Source organism: Glycine max, chromosome 4 (genome assembly GCF_000004515.6).
Source record: "Glycine max cultivar Williams 82 chromosome 4, Glycine_max_v4.0, whole genome shotgun sequence".
In the NCBI taxonomy this organism is placed as follows: domain Eukaryota; kingdom Viridiplantae; phylum Streptophyta; class Magnoliopsida; order Fabales; family Fabaceae; genus Glycine; species Glycine max.
Genome location: NC_016091.4, coordinates 13,997,985 through 14,012,524, shown reverse-complemented (window position 1 = coordinate 14,012,524; position 14,540 = coordinate 13,997,985).

Genomic DNA, 14,540 nt, shown 5'->3' with positions numbered 1-14,540 from the left:
GACTCCATTGAATAGGGCATCAAGGCTTTGGAGTTCCAAGTGCCAATTCGTCTTCTTCTTTTGTCCAGTCTTCTTCCACATAAACCAAATAGGGTGGAGAGTGTCAATGATGATGCAGAAGCCTTTGGTGATCACTGGAAAATTCTGATTGTTTTATGCATTCTGAAGCTGAAGCACTAGAACATACGAAGAAAAGAGATACGGGCCATCAAAGTGTGTCATTGGAGAATGAGACAGGAGATTCAACTATGCTGAAGATGGGAGATTCAACTAAAGTTGTGATAAAACAAGACATGAAGGGAAGAGAGAATAAATATGGTGAAATTCTGATACTGGGGACAGATGTCGTACAGGATGTCACGACATCGTGCTTCAGAACATGCAGATTGTATATGACCGTATGAACAGATTAAACAAGTAAATAACACAAGAGAATTGTTAACCCAGTTCGGTGCAACGTCACCTACATCTGGGGGCTACCAAGCCAGGGAGGAAATCCACTAAAATAGTATTAGTTCGAAGATCTAACAGCCACTGTATACAACCTTCTCACCTAACCACTACCCGTGCAACTTCTACCTAAGAGCCACTCTTAGATAAGAGAACCCCTCTCACTCCCTCTCAATCACTCACCCGTGTTTACAAACAAATCAAAGACACACCAGAGATTGCTCTCTGAACAATAGAGATCAACTCTACACACTCAGGTCCAACACTTGATGTTAGGGTACCATCAAGGTGGCTCACAAAACACTCAAGTCCCAAAACTCACAAAATAACTCTTCAATCTCGGACTTGATAGAAAACCCGTGCAGCCTTCATGTTTATATAGCAGTGTACGTATCTGGGCTGCAACAACTTGCGCTGGATAAGCTCTATCATTCTCCTGAAAAATCTGCACTTAAAGATCTAAAAGATAAAGTTTGATCTTTTAGTTTTTATCTTTAATCTTTAATCCCTGAACGAACTATTCAAGTTTGTAATTCAATCTTTAATTATCTTTTAATTCGTTCCTAAAGATAGAGCTCCTAATCTGTTGCTGACTGCACATTAATCTGTTAAAGATATAACAGATTTATGTGTCCAGTATTTTCGGGCAGGATGTCCTGGACATTGTATCCGACATCGTGGATCCTGCAGCTTCAATTCTTCATTTGACATTTTATCTTGCCTTGTGCATTGTGCAGCCCGATCTGATTCCTTGACATAATGTTAGACATCATGTGCAGCAACTCCAACTTTCCTTCATTGTCTAAGTGCTTATGTTTTAACAAAATTTTAGCCAATCTTTTAAGACTCAGTAAAGCTAAGCACTAACAATCTCCCCCTTTGGCAAATTTTGTCTAAAACATACTTAGACACTTCCTGAGCAGGTACGAGCAGTCATGCAAGTGGGATCAGCAACTTTCATTATCAGAGTAATCAAGCACAGCAGTCTCTGTAGTGGTGACAGCAAAATTCTGCAAGTTGCAAATCTACAAGTCTTTTCTAGGATGTCAAGACATCTCACGTGACATCAGCTTTCTGCTCCCCCTGTCTCCATGCTCTTACTGCAGCATCTTCTATCAGCTACTAGTTTCAGTAGCTTACATCAATCATCATCAGCAGCAGCAGTATAAATACTACTCCCCCTCAAAATCATAAATCATGCATAATATCCTACATGCATAATCTACATGCATAATATCCTATCCTACTACTCCCCCTTTTTAGACAGAATTTGGCAAAAGTAGAATGCATGAAATTAAGGTGCAAATATTACAGACCAATAGCAATCCATTGTTCAAAGGGACATGCCCCAATAGCTAGTAACAGTAAAAAAATAAAGGTCTGATGGTCATGGGGTGGCATCAGAATCATCATCATCTGATTCTGTATCCTCTGCTGCATCTTCTTCTTCCTCAGCTGCTTCTCCATCATCAATGCCATTGTCTGAGAGTCTTTTGATCAGGTGTTCCAGCTCCATTTTCTTCTCTGTGTTGGCTTTGATGGTTGCCTCCAGCACCTTGCATGTGTCCTTGAGTTCAGCAATCAAATCATCCTTGGACACAGCACCTGAAGCAGCAGCTTTCCCTGATGTCGAGACAATGTCTGGGACATGTGTCCCCTCAAACAGTTTGTAATGCAGGGATAGAGGAGATTCTCTCTTCTTCACAGAGTCAATGTTGTTTAAGATATTGGGATGTTGACTCAACATAATGCCACACAATACAGTTGGGAAGGCAATGGGTAATTTGACAGCAAAAGATTCTGAATGCTTAATAGTTTGATCAAAAATATAGTTTCCAAAATTAAATTTGGACTCGGTTCCAACAGCATACAGAAATTTACCCAAACCTGTGGCAACAGTGGAAGTATGATTGGTGGGTACCCAGTTTACAGTCCCAATCCTATGCAGGATTGCATACTTCACACTTAGCTTCCCTGCAGAAAGCTTCCCTTTCTTTGGCCAATGCTGGACTTGCTTGGCAGTGATTTCCTTGGCAATTTGATGCTCAGAAACAGCAATATCCACCACTCCTTCAGTTGGTCTGCCCAGGTATTTGTTGATTACAGCAGGGGAGAATCTAATACATTTTCCTCTGACAAACACTTTCTGATACTCATCACTCTTTCTGTTTGTTATGTCAGAGGGAATGTTGACAATGAATTCCCTGACTAGGCTTTCATAACAATCTCCCAACTTGGTGACTGTTTTCAGCAGTCCAGCAGCCTTGATGAGGTCCATGATCTCCTTGCAATCCAAGGCATCTCTTCCCAGTTCTCTTTCTACAGCAAGTCTGCGTTGATATACAAATTTCCACCTTTCAACATTGCCAATGGAGTGGAATGAAATGTTGTCCAATGGGGCATCAGGGACATTTCCAGGCACCTTTTTCCCTGATTTCTTGGCTCTCTTGATGTCGGGAACATCTAGTTCGACATCATCATCAGAATCAGATGAGGAAATTTCTTTCCTCTTCTTGGAAGGGATTGCAACTTTGCTCCATCTGGATGTGGTAGGAGTGATTGGTGTGCTCTTCTTCTGTGCAATAGTTTTGATTCGTCCAGACCTAGTAATGGGGGTTTTTCCCTTTCTGCTTTGTAATCTTTCTGCAATGCCAAGTGCCAACTTTTTGACAATGGGTTCCTCATCAGATTCTACCTCTTCTAGATCAATGAGGTCACCTGGAGCAGGTTCTGGTGCCCTTGGTGCAGGGGTCTCCTCTATGGCTTGATCCTCTTCCTCTGTTGATTTCTCTTTACTGGATGAAGAGAGGACTTCAGCATTTGGGGTGGAAGATGTTGGGACATCTTTATCAGCATCAGGGACAGAAGAATTTTTCAAAATGCTATTCACAAGACTGCGGATCTTCTTATCCATCTCAGTGTCTACTTCCCTAGGGCTTGTTGCAAAGCTAGGGTTTTCAGAAATCTTCACTCCCTGTTGTCTTTTAGGGATCAGTTTCTCAGGAACAAGGCCTGGACCAGGAATCATTTGTATGGGTTGGATATTGAATTCGGGTTGTTCCTGGTTTGATGGAGTTTTGGAGGATGATGGAGATGATGGTACAGAGGGTGAAACAGGGGATGAGGTTTCTTTTGGTGAGGTAGCCATGGAGAAGCAGAGCTTTTGGAGTGGTTTCGTGAATATCTGAGAAGTGTTGGGGAATGAAAACGAGATTGCCACGAAAATGTAAGTTTGAATGAGGAAGGTAGGGGGACGGAGTTTGAATTTGTTTTGGCTCAGTAGTGAACGTGCTATTAATGTTGAGTGAGACGTTTGAGCACGTTCAGATAGAAGTAGCTGCTATAATTCCTCTAGCAGACAAATGCCCAGCTTGCCCCTCAGTTTTTCAAACTGATTTGCATCCAATGCCTTTGTGAAAATATCTGCTACTTGTTCCTCTGTGGCTACATGCTCTAGTGTGATAACTTTATCATCAACAAGATCTCTAATATAGTGATGTCTAATGTCAATGTGCTTGGTTCTGCTGTGTTGAACAGGATTTTTAGAGATATTAATAGCACTCATGTTGTCACAGTACAATGTCATGACATCTTGTTCGACATTGTACTCCTTCAGCATCTGCTTCATCCAAACTAGTTGTGAACAGCTGCTTCCTGCTGCAATATACTCTGCTTCTGCAGTAGATAGGGACACACAGTTCTGCTTCTTGCTGAACCATGAAATAAGATTGTTTCCCAAATAGAAACATCCACCAGAAGTGCTTTTTCTGTCATCTGCACTACCAGCCCAATCAGCATCACAATATCCAACCAGCATTGAATCTGAACAATGACAGTACATAATCCCATAGTCACTGGTGCCATTTACATATTTCAGAATTCTCTTTACTTGATTCAAGTGACTTATCTTGGGATTGGCTTGATATCTTGCACAAACACCTACTGCAAAGGTGATGTCAGGTCTGCTTGCTGTTAAATATAGTAAGCTCCCAATCATGCTTCTGTACAAACTTTGATCAACACTGGTGCCAGCTTCATCCTTTGACAGCTTCAAGTGAGTAGGTGCAGGTGTTCTTTTATGGCTGGCATTTTCCATCCCAAACTTCTTGACAATGTTCTTTGCATACTTGCTTTGTGAGAGGAATATGGAGTCTTCCATCTGCTTCACTTGGAGTCCCAGAAAATAAGTCAGCTCTCCAACAAGACTCATCTCAAATTCAGATTGCATCTGTTGGACAAAATGTCGAAGCATCTCATTCGACATCCCTCCAAACACAATGTCATCAACATATATCTGTGCTATCATCAAGTTTTCAGCATCTTGTTTAACAAAGAGAGTCTTGTCAATTCCTCCCTTCCTATACCCTTGCTGAGTAAGGAACTTTGTTAGCCTTTCATACCAAGCCCTTGGAGCTTGCTTCAATCCATAGAGAGCCTTCTTGAGTTTGTATACTTGATCTGGATGAGTTGGATCTGCAAATCCCTTTGGCTGCTCCACATAGACTTCTTCATTCAGGTATCCATTCAGAAACGCGCTCTTCACATCCATCTGATACAGCTTGAATTTGAGGATGCAAGCTACACCAAGTAATAGTCTGATGGACTCAAGTCTAGCAACAGGGGCGAAAGTTTCATCAAAGTCTACACCTTCAATCTGAGTGTAGCCTTGAGCAACAAGTCTGGCCTTGTTTCTGGTTATAACACCTTCTTCATTGGTTTTGTTCTTGAAGATCCACTTGGTGCCAATCACATTAGTTCCCTTTGGTCTAGGAACTAGCTCCCAGACTTCATTCCTTTTGAATTGCTCCAATTCTTCTTGCATAGCATTGATCCAGAACTCATCAGTCAGTGCCTCTTTCACATTCTTTGGCTCAGTTTTGGAGACAAAACATGAATTGGAGACAATCTCAGACTCCCTTGATCTTGTAGTGACTCCTCTGTTTGGATCTCCTATAATCAGCTCCTTGGGGTGCATCTTCTGGATTCTAATGGAAGGACTCTTGTCAGGTTGATTGATGTTTGGTTCATTTGTAGCAGAATCAGAGTTTTCTGCATTTTCTGCATTTTCTGCACTTTTAGCTGTATCTGCTACATTGTCTCCCGATGTTCTGACATCGTCTTCGACATCCTTCTTTCTTGCTGGAGTTAGATCATCAACAACCACATTGATGGATTCCATCACAGTTCTGGTTCTGGAATTGAATACTCTATATGCTCTGCTGTTTGTAGAGTATCCCAAGAATATTCCTGCATCACTCTTGGGATCCATCTTTCTCCTTTGCTCTCTATCTGCCAAAATGTAACATGGACTTCCAAAGATGTGGAAGTGCTTGACAGTTGGCTTCCTCCCTTTCCAGATTTCATACAGTGTGGTTGGAGTCCCTCTTCTAAGTGTGACTCTGTTGTGGATATAGCATGCTGTGTTCATGGCTTCAGCCCAGAAATTATAGGGAAGTTCTTTGGCATGAAGCATGACCCTAGCAGCTTCTTGCAAAGTCCTGTTTTTCCTTTCAACTATGCCATTTTGTTGTGGTGTGATGACTGCAGAGAACTCATGAGTGATGCCTTCAGATGTGCAGAATTCAGTAAACTTGCTGTTTTCAAACTCTCTGCCATGGTCACTCCTAATTCTCTTGATGACACAGTCTTTTTCTCTTTGAAGTCTTAGACTCAACTCTTTGAATACTTCAAAGGTGTCTGATTTCTCTCTGATAAAGTTGACCCAGGTAAATCTGGAGAAATCATCCACAACAACATAGGCATACCTCTTTCCTCCAAGGCTTTCAACTTGCATAGGCCTCATCAAGTCCATGTGAAGTAGTTCCAGCACCCTGGAAGTGGTCTGATGTTGAAGCTTCTGGTGGGACATCTTGACTTGCTTTCCAATCTGACATTCACCACAGATTCTGCCTTCTTCTATTTTCAGATTGGGAATGCCTCTAACAGCACCTTTGTCAATGATATTCTTCATGCCTCTTAAGTGCAGATGTCCAAATCTTTGATGCCATATTTTGACTTCATCTTCTTTGGAGGATGGACATGTGGAGGAGTAACTGGTTTCTTGAGGTGTCCATAGGTAGCAGTTGTCCTTTGATCTGCTGCCCTTCATTAGAACTTCACTCTTCTCATTTGTCACCAAGCATTCTGACTTTGTGAAGTTTACATTGAATCCTTCATCACACAACTGACTGATGCTGATCAAGTTTGCAGTCAGTCCCTTCACCAGCAGTACTTTGTTCAGACTAGGAAGTCCATCATGGACTAGCTTTCCTATTCCAGTGATCTTTCCTTTAGAGCCATCTCCAAATGTCACATAGCTAGTGGAGCAAGGTTCAATGTTCACCAGGAATTCTTTAACTCCTGTCATGTGTCTGGAACAGCCGCTATCTAGGTACCAATCTTCCTTAGCTGATGCTCTAAGTGAAGTATGAACAACAAGACTAACAATCTTGTGTTTTGGAACCCACACCATCTTTCTTCCGCTGCTGCTATTTTGAGTTCCATGACGTGGATGGCCATGTAGATGATAACAAAAAGGCTTTATGTGACCATACTTGCCACAGTAGTGACACCTCCACTTCTTTCTTTTGCTCTTTTTCTGCTGCATTCCATGATGTCGAGACCGATGTTGTGACATCGTGGCTCCAGTGCTGTTTTTGGCAGGAACAAATTCAGTCATGGTTGTTATGCCAGCAGATTTATGATTAAATCCAAGTCCTCTCTGGTTTCCAACATTCTTCCCAAGCTGTAGCACCTCATCAAGCATATCTGAGCCTTTATTCAGCATCTTTATTGATTTTGTCATGTTTTCCAGTTTAGAGTTCAGAAAACCAATTTCTCCTTTAAGTTCAGAGATCTCCTCTTCATGTGCCTCCTTCTCAGCCTCCAGATTTGCAATGACCTTCTTCAGTTGTGCTTCTTGCTGAAGAATCTTCTCACTTTTGATGCATAGTTCTCTATAGGATATAGCAAGCTCATCAAAAGTGATTTCAACATCAATATCACTTGAGTCTTCATCAGATTCAAATCTACCAGTGAGTGCATTCACATCTCTGTCAGAATCACTTTCTTGTTCACTCTCTGTATCATCAGACCGACATACAGAAAGTCCTTTCCTCTGCTTCTTGAGATAGGTGGGACATTCAGCTTTGATGTGTCCATAGCCTTCACACCCATGGCATTGAATTCCTTTGCTGTGACTGGGCTTCTCATCTGACTTCTTCTGGTATTCACTACCTTTCCTGATGTCGAAAGGGATGTTCCGGACATGTGGTTTCTGCCTCCTGTCCATTCTGTTCAGCACTTTGTTGAACTGTTTTCCAAGGAGCACAACTGCGTTAGTCAGACCTTCATCAGTATCCAGGTCATACTCATCTTCTTCTCCTTCATCATTGGACACGAACGCCAGGCTCTTGCTCTTCTTTTCAGTCCTATCCGAGAGTCCTAGCTCAAAGGTTTGAAGGGAACCAATGAGTTCATCTACTCTCATGTTGCAAATGTCTTGGGCCTCCTCTATTGCAGTGACTTTCATGTCAAATCTCTTAGGCAAAGATCTGAGGATCTTTCTCACCAGCTTTTCATTTGTCATCCTTTCTCCCAAGGCAGTGCAAGCATTGGCAATTTCAAGAATGTTCATGTGGAAGTCATGAATGCATTCTTCCTCCTTCATCTTCAGATTTTCGAATTTTGTAGCCAATAGTTGCAATCTGGATATCTTCACTTTGGAGGTTCCTTCATGAGTGGTTTTCAGAATCTCCCATGCATCCTTGGCAACTGTGCATGTGTTGATCAATCTGAAGATATTCTTGTCAACTCCATTGAATAGGGCATTCAAGGCTTTGGAGTTTCCAAGTGCCAATTCGTCTTCTTCTTTTGTCCAGTCTTCTTCTGGCTTTAATTCATCAGTGAGCTTTCCTTCTGTGTTCAGCATCTTGGGATGTTCCCAGCCTTTGATGACAGCTTTCCAGGTTCTGCTATCCAGTGATTTGAGGAAGGCCACCATCCTTGCTTTCCAGTATTCATAGTTGGTTCCATCCAGAATTGGTGGTCTGTTCACTGGTCCTCCTTCTCTCTCCATGTTCATCAGAATTTATCTCCCTAGATCTCACTCAGTGATTTAGAGTGCCTGCTCTGATACCAATTGAAATTCTGATACTGGGGACAGATGTCGTACAGGATGTCACGACATCGTGCTTCAGAACATGCAGATTGTATATGACCGTATGAACAGATTAAACAAGTAAATAACACAAGAGAATTGTTAACCCAGTTCGGTGCAACGTCACCTACATCTGGGGGCTACCAAGCCAGGGAGGAAATCCACTAAAATAGTATTAGTTCGAAGATCTAACAGCCACTGTATACAACCTTCTCACATAACCACTACCCGTGCAACTTCTACCTTAGAGCCACTCTTAGATAAGAGAACCCCTCTCACTCCCTCTCAATCACTCACCCGTGTTTACAAACAAATCAAAGACACACCAGAGATTGCTCTCTGAACAATAGAGATCAACTCTACACACTCAGGTCCAACACTTGATGTTAGGGTAACATCAAGGTGGCTCACAAAACACTCAAGTCCCAAAACTCACAAAATAACTCTTCAATCTCGGACTTGATAGAAAACTCGTGCAGCCTTCATGTTTATATAGCAGTGTGCGTATCTGGGCTGCAACAACTTGCGCTGGATAAGATCTATCATTCTCCTGAAAAATCTGCACTTAAAGATCTAAAAGATAAAGTTTGATCTTTTAGTTTTTATCTTTAATCTTTAATCCCTGAACGAACTATTCAAGTTTGTAATTCGAACTTTAATTATCTTTTAATTCGTTCCTAAAGATAGATCGCCTAATCTGTTGCTGACTGCACATTAATCTGTTAAAGGTATAACAGATTTATGTGTCCAGTATTTTCGGGCAGGATGTCCTGGACATTGTATCCGACATCGTGGATCCTGCAGCTTCAATTCTTCATTTGACATTTTATCTTGCCTTGTGCATTGTGCAGCCCGATCTGATTCCTTGACATAATGTTAGACATCATGTGCAGCAACTCCAGCTTTCCTTCATTGTCTAAGTGCTTATGTTTTAACAAAATTTTAGCCAATCTTTTAAGACTCAGTAAAGCTAAGCACTAACATATGGGTTTAACAACAATGAACGTGAGAAGCCAGAAAAGAAAAGGGTGGTGGATGATGAAATTGGCGACAAACATGAGCTGGATGAAGTCCTAAGGAGGCAAATTGAAACAAAAAACCGATGCCTCAATCAGAGAAAAATGTAGCTGTCACTTACTAGGTTTGGTGACCTCTGTCTCTACAGAAAATTACATTAGACGATGTTAATCAATTCTCCTTCATCACGATCATTTCGATTAGCATGAACGTCGTCAGCTTCTTCTTCTCCGACAAAGTTACCAGTGATTTGAGCGATCAAAGGACTAACATAGGTGTCCATGTATGAATCATCATCTTCTACATTAACACCAACTGTTTTGCCCTGCAGAACCACGCACCACCTTTCATCACAAGGGTCTTGCACGTAAAATACTTGTCTAGCTTGTTCTGCCATGATGAAAGGGTCATTGTGGTAACCAAGTTTCTTTAGATCTACCAGGGTAAATCCTATATCATCGGTGCGCACATCGGTGTTTCTGTCAACTCATTTACATTTGAAAACACATACTATAAATTTCACATAATTAAGCTCCCAAATTTCATCAATGAACCCAAAGTAAGGGATGGAAGCTACACAGGGATTGGCGTCATTGACACTTGCAAAGTGTTGAGATTCAGCCCTTAGGGTGACCCTGCTGTTCTGCATTGTACTTTTGTCATCTTGTGCTTTTGTGTAAAATGAATATATGTTTATGTCGTATCCTTGCCAGGTTATAACATTTCTTTTAGGCCCATCTGCTAGCTTTCTTAATGTTTCTGAAGCATTCTCATCTGCAAAGATTGTATCTTTAAACCAATCACAGAAAGTCTTGTTATGCTTTTTCAACACCCAATTCTTTGACATTTTCGGATTATTCTGTTTGACTAAAGCTTCATGCTTAACTATGTATGGCAAAACTTCATTACTGTTGTTCAAGACATACAAGTAAGCTTGTAACAAATCTTCTACACTTGGAGTGATCACCTGCAGTCCTCTTAAACCCTTACCACCCACTCTGTCATCATGCCGAGACTCAGGAAGCCCAACAGGTTTAGCCTTCTCTAAGTATTCTGAACAAAATTCAATGGCTTCTTCTGCAATGTACCTCTCAACAATAGATGCTTCTGGAAGATATAGATTCTTTGTATACCCTTTTAAGATCTTCATGTATCGCTCAACCGGGTACATCCACCGTAGATAAACAGGACCACAACATTTGATTTCACTGACCAGATGCACAATCAAGTGAATCATGATGTCAAAGAAAGCAGGGGGGAAATACATCTCCAACTGGCACAGTATAATTGCGGCCTCATTTTCCAACTCATCAAACATGACTGGATCAATGACTTTACTACATATAGAATGGAAGAAAAAGCACAGGCGAGTTATTGTTAACCTGACTTTGTTTGGCAAGATGTCTCGTATAGCCACGGCTAACAATTGTTACATGAGCATGTGACAATCGTGAGACTTTAACCCTACAAGCTTAAGCTCCTTCAACTGCACAAGGCTCTTAATATTTGAAGAGTATCCTTGTGGAACCTTCACCCGACGAAGACACTGACAAAAACTTATCTTCTCCTTCTTGGACAAAGTATGGCAGGCTGGGGGCAAGTAAATTTTCTTCCCATCAGACCTTGGATGCAACTGTGATCATATACCCATATCAGCTAGATCTTGACGAGTATTCAAGCCATCCTTCGTTTTGCCTTGAATGTTAAGGATCGTCCCAATCACACTATCACAAACATTTTTCTCCACATGCATAACATCAATACAATGTCTAACGTCAAGATCACACCAGTACGGAAGATCAAAGAAAATGGACCTCTTCTTCTATATGCAACTCTGACTTTTATCCTTCTTTTGGGTCTTCCCAAATACAGTATTCAGGTGTTCAACCCACTGATATACGTGCTCACCAGTCAACGGTATCAACGCAATATCATGCTCTTGACTTCCATTAAAAGCTTTTCTCAGTCATCTGTAAGGATGATTGGGTGTTAGAAAGCGGCAATGCCTACTGTAGACTGTTTTTTCTCCCATGTTTAAGTTGTATGTAACTTGTATTTTCTTCACAGATGGGGCATGCATGATGACCCTTAACATTGTAACCGTTGAGATTCCCATATGCTGGAAAGTCATTAATGGTACAAAAAAGCATTGCACGCATTTCAAATGTCTCCTTGCAAAACGCATCAAACACTACAACCCCCTCGTCCCACAACTTTCTCAGATCTTCAACCAACGGACTTAGATAAACATCAATGTCATTTCCTGGTTGTCTTGGGCCCGATATCATCATAGACAACATCACGTATTTTCGCTTCATGCACAACCAAGGAGGCAAATTGTAAATTACTAGCAGAACTGCCCATGAACTGTGTTGAGTGCTTAAGGTGCCATATGGATTCATTCCATCACTGGCTAGTCCAAGTCTAAGATTTCTTGGCTCATTCCCGAAATCCGGATACAAACCATCAATCTTCTTCCACTGGGAGCAATCAGCCAGATGACGGACCATTCCATCAGAAATCCTTTCATTTGCATGCCATGTAAGGTCTTTTGCGTCGTCCTCGTTAGCAAAGAGACGCTTAAACCTTGGAATGATTGGAAGATACCACAAAACCTTCGCTGGGGGGCCCTTGTTGGAGTTTTCATCAAAATTGCTTTCCTCTTCATCCTTGACTTTGTACCGTGAAGTCCCACAGATAGGGCATTTGGACATTTCTTGGAATTCATGCCTGTACAGTATGCAATCATTGGGGCAAGCATGAATCTTCTGATACTCCATACTCATCAGACACAATATCTTTTTCGCCTTATAGTAACTTTTAGGCAATGTGTTGTCCTCTGGAAGCAGATTGTGCACTACCTCAAGCAATGAGGTGAAACTTTTGTCACTCCACCCATACCTGGCCTTCACATTAACCAGACTTAACACAGCAGACAACAGGGTTAAGGAATTCTTGCAGCCTGCATACAAAGGCTTCTTAGAATCACTCTGCGATCCTTCATACACAGGGGTGTGTGCTTGCTGGAAAGACTCCTGTCCAAGGTCACGAATCATGTCCTCTAACCGATCTCCCATTTCTACATCAAACGGTTCAGATTGGGACCCACTCTGCATGTCTGTCACTTCACCATGCCATATCCACGTTGTGTAATTCTTCTTAATCCCATCACACAATAGATGGTCCCGTATGTCATCGAGTAATTGTCATCTTCCATTCAAACAGTTGATGCAAGGACAATAATATTTTCCTTCTTCATTCGGTCGACCTCTTTCTGAAACAAATTGCAAGAACTGTTCGATGTCATCCTCATATTCTGGGCTCATGCAACTTTCATTCATCCAACTTTGATCCATCTACGCAATTCCATGCATGAAAATCTCACTTTTTTATTTATAGGTGTGGCCCTATCCCATTTAGGAAAATTGTCTTTTATGTTAGCTTCAATCGTCAAGGTTACCATTATTTACAAAAATTTGACTAAATTTTGGCAGCATTTCGCATTGGTCTCCAAGTACACGACATGACATCGTCAAATGAATTTCCTGATAATCAAGTATGCACTCGGAGAACAACTTGAAATGCATTGAACCAAAATTTAATCAAATTAATGAAAATAATAATAACCTTCACGGATGAATCTAACATAAAAATACCAGTCTCCCCAAACTGTCCAAACGGACAATTCAAGACTAAATACAATGGCTAATGCAAACTGTCCGCAAGAGTCATTGCATTCAGTCTCAAACGGGAATCTAAGGTTCACTCACCATGAATAACAGTTGTTTATATAGCAAATTACACTGATCACATACAAGAACATACAAAAGGTCAAATTCAATAATAGACAAATATAGACATCAGCAGTTGTTTATGTAACTAATTTCAAATGCTGGGTTTGAAAGGTGCTTATGTTTTAATATTGTAGTTGGGTATATGTGTGTGTGTATCATGAGGGTCTGTGTGTATCATGAGGCTTGAGACAATGAGACCCTTTGGCTCCATTACTCTTTGATTTAGTGGCTGAAGGACTGACAGGGCTAATGAGGGTCTGTGTTTCTGTGTTTCTGTGTGTGTGTGTGTGTGTGTGTTTTTGTGTGTGTTTGTGTGTATGGCTATGTGTGTGTGTGTGTGTATGGTTGTGTGTGTGTGTGTGTTTCTGTCTGTGTGTGTGTGTGTGTTTCTGTGGCTGAAGTGGACAGGGTAGGCAACAAATCTGTTTGGTGGAGAGACTTACAAAAGGCTTTCACCAGCTCACACCAAGGATAGATTATCCAACAGGGAATGAAGTGGAGTGTGGGCAGCGGATACCAAATAAAGTTTTAGGAGGACAAGTGGAATGGGGAGGAGGAATCATTGGCTGAAAAATATCCTAGACTATACTCAATATCACTACAACAACATCAAGTCATAAGATCAATGGAAATACATACAGATGGAGGGTGGGAGTGGAATCTCTCTTGGAGAAGGCCATTGTTTGAAAATGAAATTGATTCAGCAGTTCATTTTCTCACAGACATTGAAGATTCAGCAATTCAGCAACAAGGCACAGATACTTGGATATGGTCTAGAGATCCAGCAGGTCACTATTCAACAAGAATTGCATACAACTTGTTAGGGGAAGAAGCAGCAGGTGGTAGACAGGAGGACTGTTTTGAGAAGCTATGGAAATTAAAAATTCCAGTTAGGATTGCAGTATTTGCATGGAGATTGATAAGAGATAGATTACCAACACGATAGAATTTGAGGAGGAGATAGGTACAGATTACAGATTTGCAATGTCCTTTCTGGAGGAATTCAGAGGAGGATGCATCCCATATGTTTTTCCATTGCTGTAAAATACAACCCATCTGGTGGGACACCATGTCATGGTTGCAGATTAAAGGCGTATTCCCGTTTAGTCCAAAGCAGGACT